Genomic DNA, 12,986 nt, shown 5'->3' with positions numbered 1-12,986 from the left:
GGATTGTTCCTTGTTACAAACAAAATGACTTTTAAAGTGGAATTTTACGTGCCAATTCGACAGCGCGCTCCCAAATTAGTCTACAGAGTTAGTCACTTTATAGGTACGTATTCACGGAACAGCAAACACGGAGAACTGGGCAGCCTTTCTGCGTGTAGGTACCAGACAGCGCAGGCCAGGGCGGTGCTGCCGCTACTGGAGTACTGGTTATACTTCGTGTTTTACTGTGCCTATTAATACACACCGCTAAAACGAATATTGCACTAGACTAATTTGAAACCGTTCTGTCGAATGAGCGCAGAAAGTTCCAATTTAAAAATCACTTTGATTGTAACATGAAACGAACCAACACTCTCCATGTATATGTATGAGTGCAGAAAAGTGTACGATATGCTACTGAACGAATGTGCAAGGGCTTGTAAGCTACATGTTAGTAAGATTATTAGTAAGTGCAAGACTGTAGCTGTAACATTCGATATGTCCATAACAAGAAACGAACATTTTTAAATGTGATGCACATATCACCAACATCGTGTAAGAAATTTAAACAACAGCTGTAGCATGCAAGCATAATGTTATCCGCAATATGTCTTACCTACTTATTGTACTTTTGGTATTATATTACAGACATCTGATAATGGCCTAAGGCCGAAACTGAACAGTAATGTAATTTTTACGCACAATGCATTAAAGGAATAAAACTGACGGCCAACAGCGATGAAAGTGGTTCTATCGGTTAGACATTTTTACAGTTTTTCGAGTTACTGGGAACGCCATCCGTCGGCTGAGGCATTCCCTCTGTCATTTAACGAATCCTTGAAGTGACGTTATCTGAACTGTCTCCTGCTTCGGCAAGAACACGCTCGGTGCCATATTTCCCTTCGTTTATAACAGTGGGATTAGTGGCATTGATACATAATGTGGACCATGCTTCCACACCTATTACATTTTACCTCTGAAGAGAACACACTTCGGTCATTTCGTTCTCAGGTCAAAGTGTCAATTTCCTCAAGCTGCATAGCAATATTAGTAACAGAGGCCAAATTACTTGATTTTTACATTCTAACCTTTTTTGATGTGTCACCTTGACGTCCTTGCACGAACACTTGTAATACCTCGCTTTCTGCCTCCTGTAGAATAACTCTGTTTCTTCATGCTACATCAGTTCCTAAGTTAGCACGTTTATTTTTCTATTCCTATCTGAAAATGATTCTGCTGACTTATTGCACTTTTGCGCCGGACCATTAAGGTATTCCCTAAGAAACCTCCCAGTGTTCTGCTTGTAGTACCGTCGATGAAGCCTGTTGAAAAGTCTGCACTTTATTTAATCCCTTGTGGCACATGACATACTTTCACGTATCACCAACTAACCGTAACTCAGCCATATGCAAGCGTGTTTAACTCATCCAGTGACCTAATTTAGCGAGACCCTTAAAATCAATATAGACACATTCACAGGAGTCACTGGACTAATTGCTAAATGATCCATAGAATGGATAGGTACATTCAACAAGGTTTTTGCATCCACTGACTCAGACTGTACTTGCTCACTACTGGGTTGTAAGGAGTCTATTTGTTTCTGTAACTTTTTAGCCATACAGATATGTTGCCCCTTCAAAAGCTCAGTTGCTTTGTGCATCATCACTGTACATGTTTCCAGCATTTGTGTAAACTCCATTTGAGAAATAGACGAATTATGAGGGACTGCTGCTGCAAGTATCCAGGTAGACACTAGAAAACTAATCGTTACCCTTTATCATAACCCAGTGAGCTTTAGTACACTGCTGCATTTCACGGTCAAGGCTTCTACAAGTTTCACACATAACAAGCATTGCCTTCATCCATGGCAATGCATGCCAAGATAAATTACAATATTGGCAGCTAACAGACCATAAGTACCAATTCCTAGAGCTGCTTTCAATCTTAACAGGTCAGCAGGCTCTCACAGTTTTAAGAAAGCCGTTTTTATGTTGCAACGAATGTTTCTCTTAATATTCATAGCTGAAACACACAAAATAAACGCCAACCAAATATACACTCAACAACCCGTAGTGCTAGACTGCAAAATGAGGCTGCACTTAAAATGGTGGAGCCAGGTACACCTCCAATGTCAGAAGCCTTCTCAGAGCAACATTTTTGACATCAAATGCAGCGCCCTTGAGATTTGACTCTAAGGTGAGTGGTGAATCAAGGTAAATTCAAGGTCAGCTTTACATAAGGAGGTCGACAGAGCACCACCCAGGGAATTTCGGTATGTTGACTCATAGGGTAGATGACTGCCTGACGCCCAATGGAATTATTAACATGGACCAAATACACTATTTGACATATCGACATTCAGACAGCCATCTCTGTCAGGAGCACTAGCCCTAAGTACCCACCACATATGCATTGACTGGGTGTGGCCCACAGCCAAAGCAGCAGCGGCAGAGTCGATAGCATCAGCACTGTTGTCGTCATGCGGCCAGTTCCTCTTGGAGTTAGCATGCATCACCATGCGTGCTGCCAAAGAGGGCCAACAGCTTCTTGTAGAAGATGACCAGGTCACCTATAACCCTGTCATAGATTGCAAACTGGGAAAACATCTACTAGCTCTACTCAGAGTATATGAAGTCATGCAGAGAAATGTTGTTGGCTCCTGAGAAGAGAGAGACTGGCAGCATCAAAGACTGTCACACGAACGGAGGTGAACAGCAGGAGCGGCATGCCCACACAATGACAAATGATGATATGCTTCCAGGCCCTGCTATTTAATCCTCCAGAAGGAAAGCTGGATTGCGATGACCACAGTCCCCCATCAGTCTTCACTTAGTAGTCGGCACTGTACTGCGCAGGAACTAAATCCTTCCCTTTGAAGGCAACTAAACGAGCAGAGGGTCGAACCATGTTGATCTCACCTCTCAATAAGCAACCCACATAGGCCTCACCTCTCAACAAGATGAATAGAACTCCACCAGAACAGGCCTCATATTCTCTGCTATGGTGAGGCAACAGTGACGTCATTCGCCCCGTGTTTCTCATTTCTTCAGCTGTCTTGGTCACTTGAATAAATCACAACGTCACCTTTCAGATGCTCTTTCTGCCATGTTAGTATACTGAATAGTTATTCCTGTGTCCAACTTAAGCCTTCTTCTGAGACTTTGCACAGCCACCATTATGATATCACTCCGTCCCCATGGGACCTTCTGCTGCCTTGCTGGCTCAAGTACTCAGCTCATTCAGGAAGTCACAATAGTTTCCGTGTTTGCTGTTGCACAATTGGTGGTCCTTTCTTGCTGACATTCTGCCTACCTGTTGACGAATTCTGCACTGCCTCTAGCATTGCATCAGAGATCTTTGATATTTTTCCTGCTGCACCAAATATACTACTCTGCTGACCAACAGAGCAAAGAAGTCTTTGGTAACAGCACTGGACACTTGTGAAAACTACAACGTTACGCTATTAATAGATTTCACATGAACAGAATTGGAATGCGTGAGTGACACAGGATTTCACTGGCCAGTCATGCTGGGTTTGTGGTCTGGCAGAAAGCTTTCATGTAACTTTACTGCATGCAGACATTCAGTGAAGTTTGCTCTAATATAATGGTGTAGTGGGCAATGTTTTGCAATTTTTGCTAAAACATGGAAGATTTTGTTAAAATTTCACTGTAACATGGAGTAGTTTGTTTCCATTTCGCCATAACAGTGGGTAATATATTACAATTTCACTGTAACATGGAACAGTTTGTCAGAATTTGACTGTAACTTTGCTACAATTTATACTTAACAGGGAAATTGTGTTACAGTTTCACTGTAACAGTAGGTGTGTGGGGTGAAATGTCATTTTACTTCCACTGACCAATGCACGAATTGTTCACTTTCCTGCCATATTTCCACTTAATATAACAGTTTCAAAATCAAAATTCGAAAGCAGAGTAACCTCCCCCCAGACGTGAATAACTGAACTCAACTGTTGTCAGAAATTTTCCACTACAGACAAAGATGAAGCTTCCAGTCGTCTCTGAATGGATAAATATAGGTTGTATATTGTTTTCAAGTGCTTATTATAGCATTATTCCTGCTAAATAGCGGCAAGTTCAGCTAATGATGATGGCAGGGCAGTGAGTAGCGATTAGACAACCTCTTCTCCAGAGTAGACTACAAAGTATCAATAACGTTGAGATCTGGTGACTGCGTTGGCGTGGGGAGATTTACAATTTATCCTTGTGTTTACGAAAGCAGTTGTGGATGATGCAAGCCATGAGAATACGAACCCTGTCGTCTTGGAACACAGCACAGCCGTTGATGAACAAAGGCTGTACCACGGGATGGACCTGATCAGCCAAAATGGTCACATAATTCTTGGCAGTAATACGACCTTACAGAATACCCATGGGGCCATGGAATACCACAACATGGGTGCCCAAATAATTACTACACCCTGTTGCGAGTAATGATATTACAGCTAAATAACAACATTTAAAACAACTTTGTCGTAGTGATATACTTTATTCACTTTGTGATCTCAAAACTTAACAAGACAGAGCAAAGCTAGACGTCAAGTCAGTACAAAGATCATCATATGGAGAGATCACACAGATCTATGTATCGAACTGCCACAGAGCCCCCCCCCCCTTCCCCCCTGGGAGTGCGGAGCATGGTGCAGGAACAAAACGAGAATGGAATTGCATCATGGAGGCGATCAGGGAAGACACAACATAATCTATCATTAACATCAGTTGGTGTAGGGGACGATCGGCGCGGGAGAGCGGGATCTGAATAGGAGGGTAAGGGGGGGGGGTCACTGTGAATGGTCACATAGATTGACAATTGACAGTATGTAATCCATGTCAATAAAAGCTCAAAGGCAGCTGTTGAAAAAATCTTTGGGTAAGTGAATAGCTCGAATGAATGTGAGGTTAACATCCTTAAATTTACATCCATGAGAAAGTGCACATAAAACAAACAAATAGTCATTATGACAACGCACTGAAATGTCGTCCACTGGGAATGGCGACACGCTGACAGTAAATGAAGTCATAGTTCAGCACAGTGTTGGCAGTGACAAGAAAGGTACACATACCACTACCACTGGGGGAGACACAATCACTAACACTGGCTTCACAAGATGTCAAGGAGTGTAGGAGGGAAGTGCCTGCTGAACACTCACTGGAAACCAGTTCGCTTGTTATGTTGACAGTTGGAGGAAGCTCCAAGGCCTTGTTATTCGAAACGTGTTCAGTGAGGACCCATGACGGTTTAACTCTATGTAGAAAGACTGTTTGAGGTATGCCATTTAGCAGGATGGTCATAATGTTTGCAGCACGGTCGAGAACCCGGTGAGGTCCTCAATAGGGTGGAGTAAGAGCCAGGAGAACATTGTCATCTCACAACATAATAAAGTCAAAGTCTGCAAGTTCGTTGTGTAAAAAGACTGGTGGGCGAGTATGTGCTCACAGTTGTGGTATACGCGTATGTGAGATATGACAGCAAACTTGCTCAAATAAGGAGGGTAGCCTCTCTTCATGAAGAGAAGTAGTGTCGTTGACAAACTCTATTGGGAGTACCAGGGATTCGCCATGAAGGGTCTCTGCGAGAGAGGCCTTTAAATCGTCTTCATATGGCATGAAAATGCCTAGCAGTAACCACAGATGTGCATCCGACGAAGAGTCAGAGTGGCACGTTAATGTTGCCTTTAGTGTGCAGTGCCTGCACTCCACTAACCCGTTACTTTGGGGGTGGCAGGCTGTTGTATGGAAACGTTTGGCACTGCATAGGACACACAATCATTTGAAGAGTAGAGATTTGAGATGCCTGCTGTGATCTGTGGTGATGGATGAAGGGCAGCCAAAACGGGAGAGCCAGCAGGCAATGAACGCTTGAGCCACGGTATCCGCCAAAATATCGTTCAAAGGAACCGCCTCTACCTACCGTGTCACACAATCAATGACTGACAAAATGTAACAGCGGCTGTTAGAAGGGGTTATGGGGACAACAATGTTCATATGAACGTGTTTGATGCGTCCCTTCGGTATTATGAAGTGTCCCAGAGGGGGATGTGCATGTCGACCAACATCGGCACATTAGCAAGATACACAGGCTTGTGCTCACTCACGATAGTCTTTCTTGATGTGTGGCCAAACGAAACGTTCAGTTACTAGGTGTACTGTTGCTCTAATGCTTGGATGAGCTAGACAGTGGAGCGAGGAGAAAATGGCCTGTTGAAGGGGAAGGGGTACGAGTGGTCGTGGTATGTTAGTCGAAGTATCACAAAGAATCGGTTGCGAGACGCCAGGGAAAGGGCGTGGTTGAATGCAGAGTTGTCAGTAGCTAGTGACTGTACCTCCGGATCAGTAGTTTGCAGGCGCGAGCTCCGGGGGATCAAACAGGCTCATAGTAGTATTAATGCGTGACATGTATTCTGTTGTGACGTTATCCATGCCTCTGCAGAAACGTATGTATGTTGTATATTGGCTGACGAAATCCATATGCTTGAAGCGATGTGGAGGGACATCACTAGCATGGTTATGCAGTGCGTCGACCATGGGATGGAGATCCACGTAAACGGTGACACCACGTGCCTCAATATCCTCTCAGAAATAGCGTATGGTTTGATAAATGTCAAATAGCTCCCTGTCAAATGCCGACCATTTATGTTGGAGGTGGACAGTTTTTTGAAAAGAAACGTAGGGGTTGACAGTCTCTGTGAATGTGTTGCTGCAACATGGCGCCGATCTGGGTGTCACTAGCCTCTGCAGTAATTGAGATAGGCGCATCAGCGCTGGGATGGGCTAGTGTAACTGCATTAGCTAGAGCCGTTTTTAGGTCACTGAATTTGTGAGTCATGTCCCGTGTCCACGTAACCTAGCGATCGCCTGAGGTATGTTTGCCTCAGAAGGCGTCAGTTACAGGAGATGGCAGGGAGACAGCATGAGGGATATGGCGCCTGAAAAACATGATCATGCCCAAGAAGCGGCGTAGGTGGTGGTAAGCTTGTAATTGATTGAAGCTTGTAATTGAGCGACACATTCAAATGTGGGGTGCATGCCTTCAGAGTTCACTGTGTGGCCCAGTAACGTAACTTCTGGCTGGTGCCGCTGGGATTTGTCTTCATTTATCTCCACGCCGTTATCTGAGAGCACCAGTGTGCGATTTGTGCTTTTATTTACCAGTGAGGGGGGGGGGGATGTCCTAGGGGGTTAGTATAATTATATATGTTACTAGCTTGGACCGTGGCGTTACCCATAGTTAAACAGTTATTTATAAATAGATGTTAATGCCGAAACTCACTATTCACGCGTATGCATTATCAGAAAAGCCATCCCTTGTTATATCTTTAAAAGTACATTATAGGTAAAGCTTATTTACAAAATCATCTACATAGAGGTATACGAGGGGAATTCAAAAAGTAAAGGTACATTTGTGAAAAGCTGTACTTATTCTGATGATAGAAAACTGAAACATGCGTTATTTTTCTACGTAACGTCCCTCGACTTCAATGCAGTTTTCCCGATGTTTTACGAGTTTTTTTATTTCATCAGAAAATACGTTTATCGGTTGCATCTGTAACCAATTTTGCACCGCAGCAATGACGTCTTCATCACTTTCAAATCTTCTTCCCTGTAGTGCTTCTGTTAAGGGTCCAAACATGTGAAAATCGCTTGGAGCCAGGTCTGGACTGTATGGTGGATGTTCCAGCACCTCGAATCTCAACTCCGTTATTGCGTCGGCTGTCCCGGAAATGTGGCGTGCGTCGTCTTGTCATTTAGTTCTAAATGTTTTGAAATGCTTACCTACTACATAACACTTCTTCAAAATTAATAAGCAAACATATTAACAGTATTAATAGTAAGACTGTATTAAAAACTTTCAGTGCTCGGCTCCGCAAATTTAAATTATGTGTAAAGTTTTTCTCCAGAGCGTGGGAAATAAACATCTCAGGTTGGGATGCATAAACTAAAATCAGAGGAGGGGATGGTCTGATGCAGAGGGGGGGGGGGGGAATCCCCCCCCCCAGTAAATCGCACACGTGGAGTACTTGAGAAAGATGTCGCTCATGTCCACCAGCAGAGGCAGAGAGAATTAAAATGGTATCAAGCTAAGCATAACAAAATGGCAACTGGCGAAATAATGAGACTACAAAACGTTGCCATGTCTGAGCTGCACTTTTAAGTCCATAAGGCATATAGCAAATATTTGAACGAGCCAAACGGGGCTGTAACGGCTGTCTTAGGAATTTCGTCTTTGTGAATTGGAATTCTATTCCTTATTACAGTTAATGACGCTAAAATGCCGAGTACCATGTAATTGCAACGCAAAATCTTGAATGTGTGGGACGGGGTAGTTGTCTAAAATGGTGTGGGTATTGAATCTATGGTAGTCTCCACAAAGTCTGAAGGCTGAGTCCTTTTGGGGAACTTGCAGTCAGAAAGCGTAAGATAACCAGCATAATTTTCCTGCTGTCATATGAAGTCATCCCAGACCATAACTCCAGGTGTAGGTCCAGAACTTATAGCATGCAGACAGGTTGGTTGAATGACCTCAACTTTCCTCCTTCTAACCACCACATAGTCATCACTGGCACAGAGACAGAACCAGCTTTAATCAGAAAACACAACAGACCTCTGTCCTGTCCTCCAATAAGCCCTCACTTGACACCACTGTAGTCACAAATGGCGGTGGTTTCAGGTCAGGAGAAAGTACGATACAGGGCGTCTGGCTCGGAGCTGTCCCACTAGTAACGGATTTGTAACAGTTTGTTGCGTCATTGTGGTGTCAACTGCTGCTCAAATTGATGCTGTAGATATAGCACAATGCACCAGAACCATACGCCGAACACTATGTTCAGCCCTATCGATAGTTCCACACGTCTGTCCGGAGTCCAGTCTTCTTGCGACCGTATATTCTCATGACCGCCACTGCCAGTAATATTGTACAGTGGCTACATTCCTGCCAAGTTTTTCTGCAGTATTGCAGAAGGAACATCCAGTTTCTCATAGCCATATTACACGACCTCATTCAAACTGAGTGAGGTGCTGATAATGGCATCTTCCTCGCCTTAAAGGCATTCAACTTACCACGTCCAGTTTGAAAGGTAAGTAACGCTTACGACCGTTATAATGTGTATTGAAAGCAAACCTGATTTGTATCCTCATAGCGGTGCTACTAGCGCCAGTCTTATTCAATTAACGCAAAATCTGAATAGACGTCATCTTTCAGATGTAAAAACACGCCTAATAACTTTCGTTTATGTCGCAGAACTCCTTCTTGGTGTTGCCATTTTTTTCCATCAGTGTAATAACCAGAGAATCAAGTACTGACAGCATGAACGTCGTCAATGCTATTTATCGACTGCCTGTAGGCTAGCAGGAGCGTCGAGGAGTGGCTTTGCTGTAAGATGTCATTTGTAATGACCGAATCGGTCTCGCTCATTACGAGTCGTCAGCGGTCTTCTGTTCTGCTGTATTGGCTTAATCAGTTTGTTTCAGCATCGCAGCTGTTTCGTCAAACCCGTGATAGGTGTTGTTGCATCCTACCTAGTAATTCTTACATAACGTTAGGACAGTGACGAAGGCAGGTTGGTCTGCACTCGTCTTAAGGCCCGTCCACACACAACGATCTGTCTGCGCAAATGTCTGCGCCCATCACATCTGCGCAGACAGATCGTTGCGTGTGGACAGAAAATTTGCACCAACCTGAGGTGTGTGAAAAACCTGGAAGTTGGAGTTGGAGGTTTGAGCGAAACCTCTCAAATCTGTGGGTTCAAACCACATCTGCGCAGACAAGTTGGAGCGTGTGGACAGGAGATCGCCGCAAATCTGGCGCGAAACAGGTGTTTGCTCAGTCTAGTGTTTGTATTTGTGGGCACAGGGCATTAAAATGGCTGATAGTCGTCAGTGTTCTCGACAGTTTGTTAGTGAATTCATTGAAATATATAGAAACCACCCATGTTTGTCGAAGATTAAAAGTAAAGTATACAGTGACCAACACAAAAAGACAGCACCATACAATGCTCTAATTGAAAAATTGCGGGCAGTTGACGCCTTGGCAAACAGAATTACAAAAAAAAAATTCGTTGCGAACTGTTTACCGAAAAGAGTTATCCAAAGTTCAGAAATCTAGAAGATCTGATGTAGGAGTAGATCAAGTCTACAAGCCAACGTTATGGTATTTTGATCTGCTTGGCTTTCTTAAGGTTCGCCCTGCAAATCTCGCAGTAAATTTACGTGAGAACACTGCTTTCGCTTTAGCAGCCACTGTCTACACCATTTTGACCGCTTTCTCTGTTTCCCGCGGTTGGTCTGAACGTTTTTTGTAGCACAAGTTGCGAACACAGACCACAATAGAACTTCCTCCATTTCTATATTTCAAAATAACTGAATTAAATTTTTGACGTTTACGGAGCGCGTAGTTGCTTGCCACTGATATTTCTTTTCTACACCGACAGATGGCGGGGGAGTAGTAGATTGGGGTTTGTGTCGTGTGAACACACCACATTTGCAGCGATCTTGTGCATGTACAGACATCTGCGCCGATGTCTGCGCAGACAGATCGTTGTGTGTGGACCGGGCTTTACACTTTTCCTCTGAGCTAATTCACACGCACACACAGAAGTGTCGATGTTGCACTCTTGGTGATGGACTAATCATGTCGAAATGTTTACGCCTAGCAGCTGGCTCTTGTTGACACTTCTATGTGCATTAGCAATTCTGAGTGGTAAGAACTTAGAAAAATGTTCTCTCTCCCATACTCTTATTATCTCTGTGCATAATAGCTCATTAAAACTTTTAGAGACTATAGAGTTTGCCCCACTTTTGTTATCCTATTCCACCGTGTGGCACTACACTGGCCATTACGCAGTGAATAGCTTATTATTTGTCAATGAGCTGGGTATTACATTGGTTTGAAAACGTTTTCACGAACTTTTGTTACTTCTGTGTGCGACTTCTACTGCAGCAAGTAATAATTACGAAGTGTGAACCAAGTGTGTTAGCAGAATTGTAGGAATTCTTCCCACAGCACCATTCCTCACCGGAGGCTGCCAACTTGCTCCTCCTTCCGCTCATCACATTCACTTCACCACAGGAAACAAAATAAACAGGACAAGCTAATATTAGAGGGTGACTGAGTTCATTATTGTGTTTATTATTTTTGTTGAAATAAGTGGGTCCCATGCATTGGGAATATAATATTTTTTTACTGAGTGCAGTCATGCAAGTATCCAACATAAGCTCTGTTCAGCGCACACCTCTTTGTGTAAGTATGCTCTGTTAACAGACATTTTCTTCCATTTTTACATTTTTCTAATTTCAAACTCATATTCTTTTGTTTGGGACATTCTTTAGAACATTTTCAACAATTTTTTTTCTAGGTCTTTTTGGTCATTGACTCATATTATCGTAATATATTATGAAAGTCTATTAACGAACAATATATAACATATTTAGAACCACATGCGTTGAAATTACTACTACTATCACATCTAAACTGAAACAAGTACTGCACAAAAACGTCAGTTACGACATTTTGTGTCAAATCTCATACTCAGAGGTAAAAATTACTCCATGGACAGGAATGGGTAGGTTTTAATAATCAGATGATCTTCCTCACTTCAAGTATGTTCGAGTCACACCAGCTGATGCTGAACGCAGCTTTTTGACTTATAAAAGTTATTGGCTGGTAACTGATGATCCTTCACATTCAACAAGAATTCAACTCAAGCTAAGTTAAAATAAAAGCATTATCTATAGTATTGAAGGGTCTTATGGTTTTCATTTTAAGTTTATCCTTAAGGTACTGATTTATGATGTAATTTTTAAACATTTATCATAAGATAATTTTCTTCATTTTATAATGCATTTTCTTAAGATGTAGGTCATTTGCTACAGTCATTTTTAGCGTTTTAAGTATATTTTTAAATACAACATCGGCATGCAGGCTCTGGTATAAGTTTAATAATTATTAAAGGAGAACTGTTGTTCTTTTTGCAGATGAACAATTGGCCAATACCTGTAACGGTTTTGAATTTGAATTTTAAACACTTTGAAATCTACAACTAAGGAAGTAGAAGAGGCAGTAAAATGTGGTCCAACTGACCATCCAAAAAATTTTCTGCTGGATGTTAACTCCCATGTATTTTCTACAACTCTAATTCAATGTAAACTATTGAACAATGAATGTGTGCACTATGTCTGGTTAGATTGGAGTGAAAAACGACAAGCATTACTTTGTTTTCCTTGACGCCTTTTTTCTAGTCATGCTGAGACACTTTGTTCCTACTTCTCTTCAAAATCAGTATATTAAACTCAGTTACAGTGGAAAAAGATCGTATGACTGGATACCAGAACATCAATCTAGCAATAAAGAATGTTACTTGAGATGGTGAAACTTTGAGATTCAACTAAAACGCTCTGGTATTATATTCCAAAGAATTGAGAATCAGGTTGAAAATGAAGCCTATGTTTGGAAATAGATATTAAGATGATTACTTTATGTGTCATAATTTTTTGGACAGAGGTTCAGCTCAGAAAATTGTAGGTAAAAATAATGCGATCTTCCTTCGAATATTAGGTCTCTTGAGTTACTATGATGCAGTGAGTATTTTTTGTGTATTTTTAATGTTCCCCGCATGATGTTATATTTGAATCATATGGAATTTTCTTTAAATAGGAGTAAAATTTTAATGTTACAATTGGAGACTGGGCCCAATCACACATTCTGCCAAGAGTCCTGGTCGAAACAATTATAAAGGAAGATTTGGATTTGCAAGCAGATGCAGCAGAGTCAGCGAAATAGTCTAGCGAGCTGTGTCAACATGGCTGGGCACCAGTGCCTAGCTGCACAGTCCTGTTTAGCTAGCCAGGCTTTGCTGTGTACCATATGAGCCAGGCTGTGAAACATGGGTGGGATACATTACAACACATGCCCTACAACAACTCTGTTTACCACATGTCCTACCTCGATCCCTAGGTGCCATCGAGGAGGAAGAAAATTTTATAAGTGTG

This window comes from Schistocerca americana, chromosome X (assembly GCF_021461395.2).
Source record: "Schistocerca americana isolate TAMUIC-IGC-003095 chromosome X, iqSchAmer2.1, whole genome shotgun sequence".
Lineage (NCBI taxonomy): Eukaryota > Metazoa > Arthropoda > Insecta > Orthoptera > Acrididae > Schistocerca > Schistocerca americana.
Note: the sequence above shows the minus strand (reverse complement) of the source record.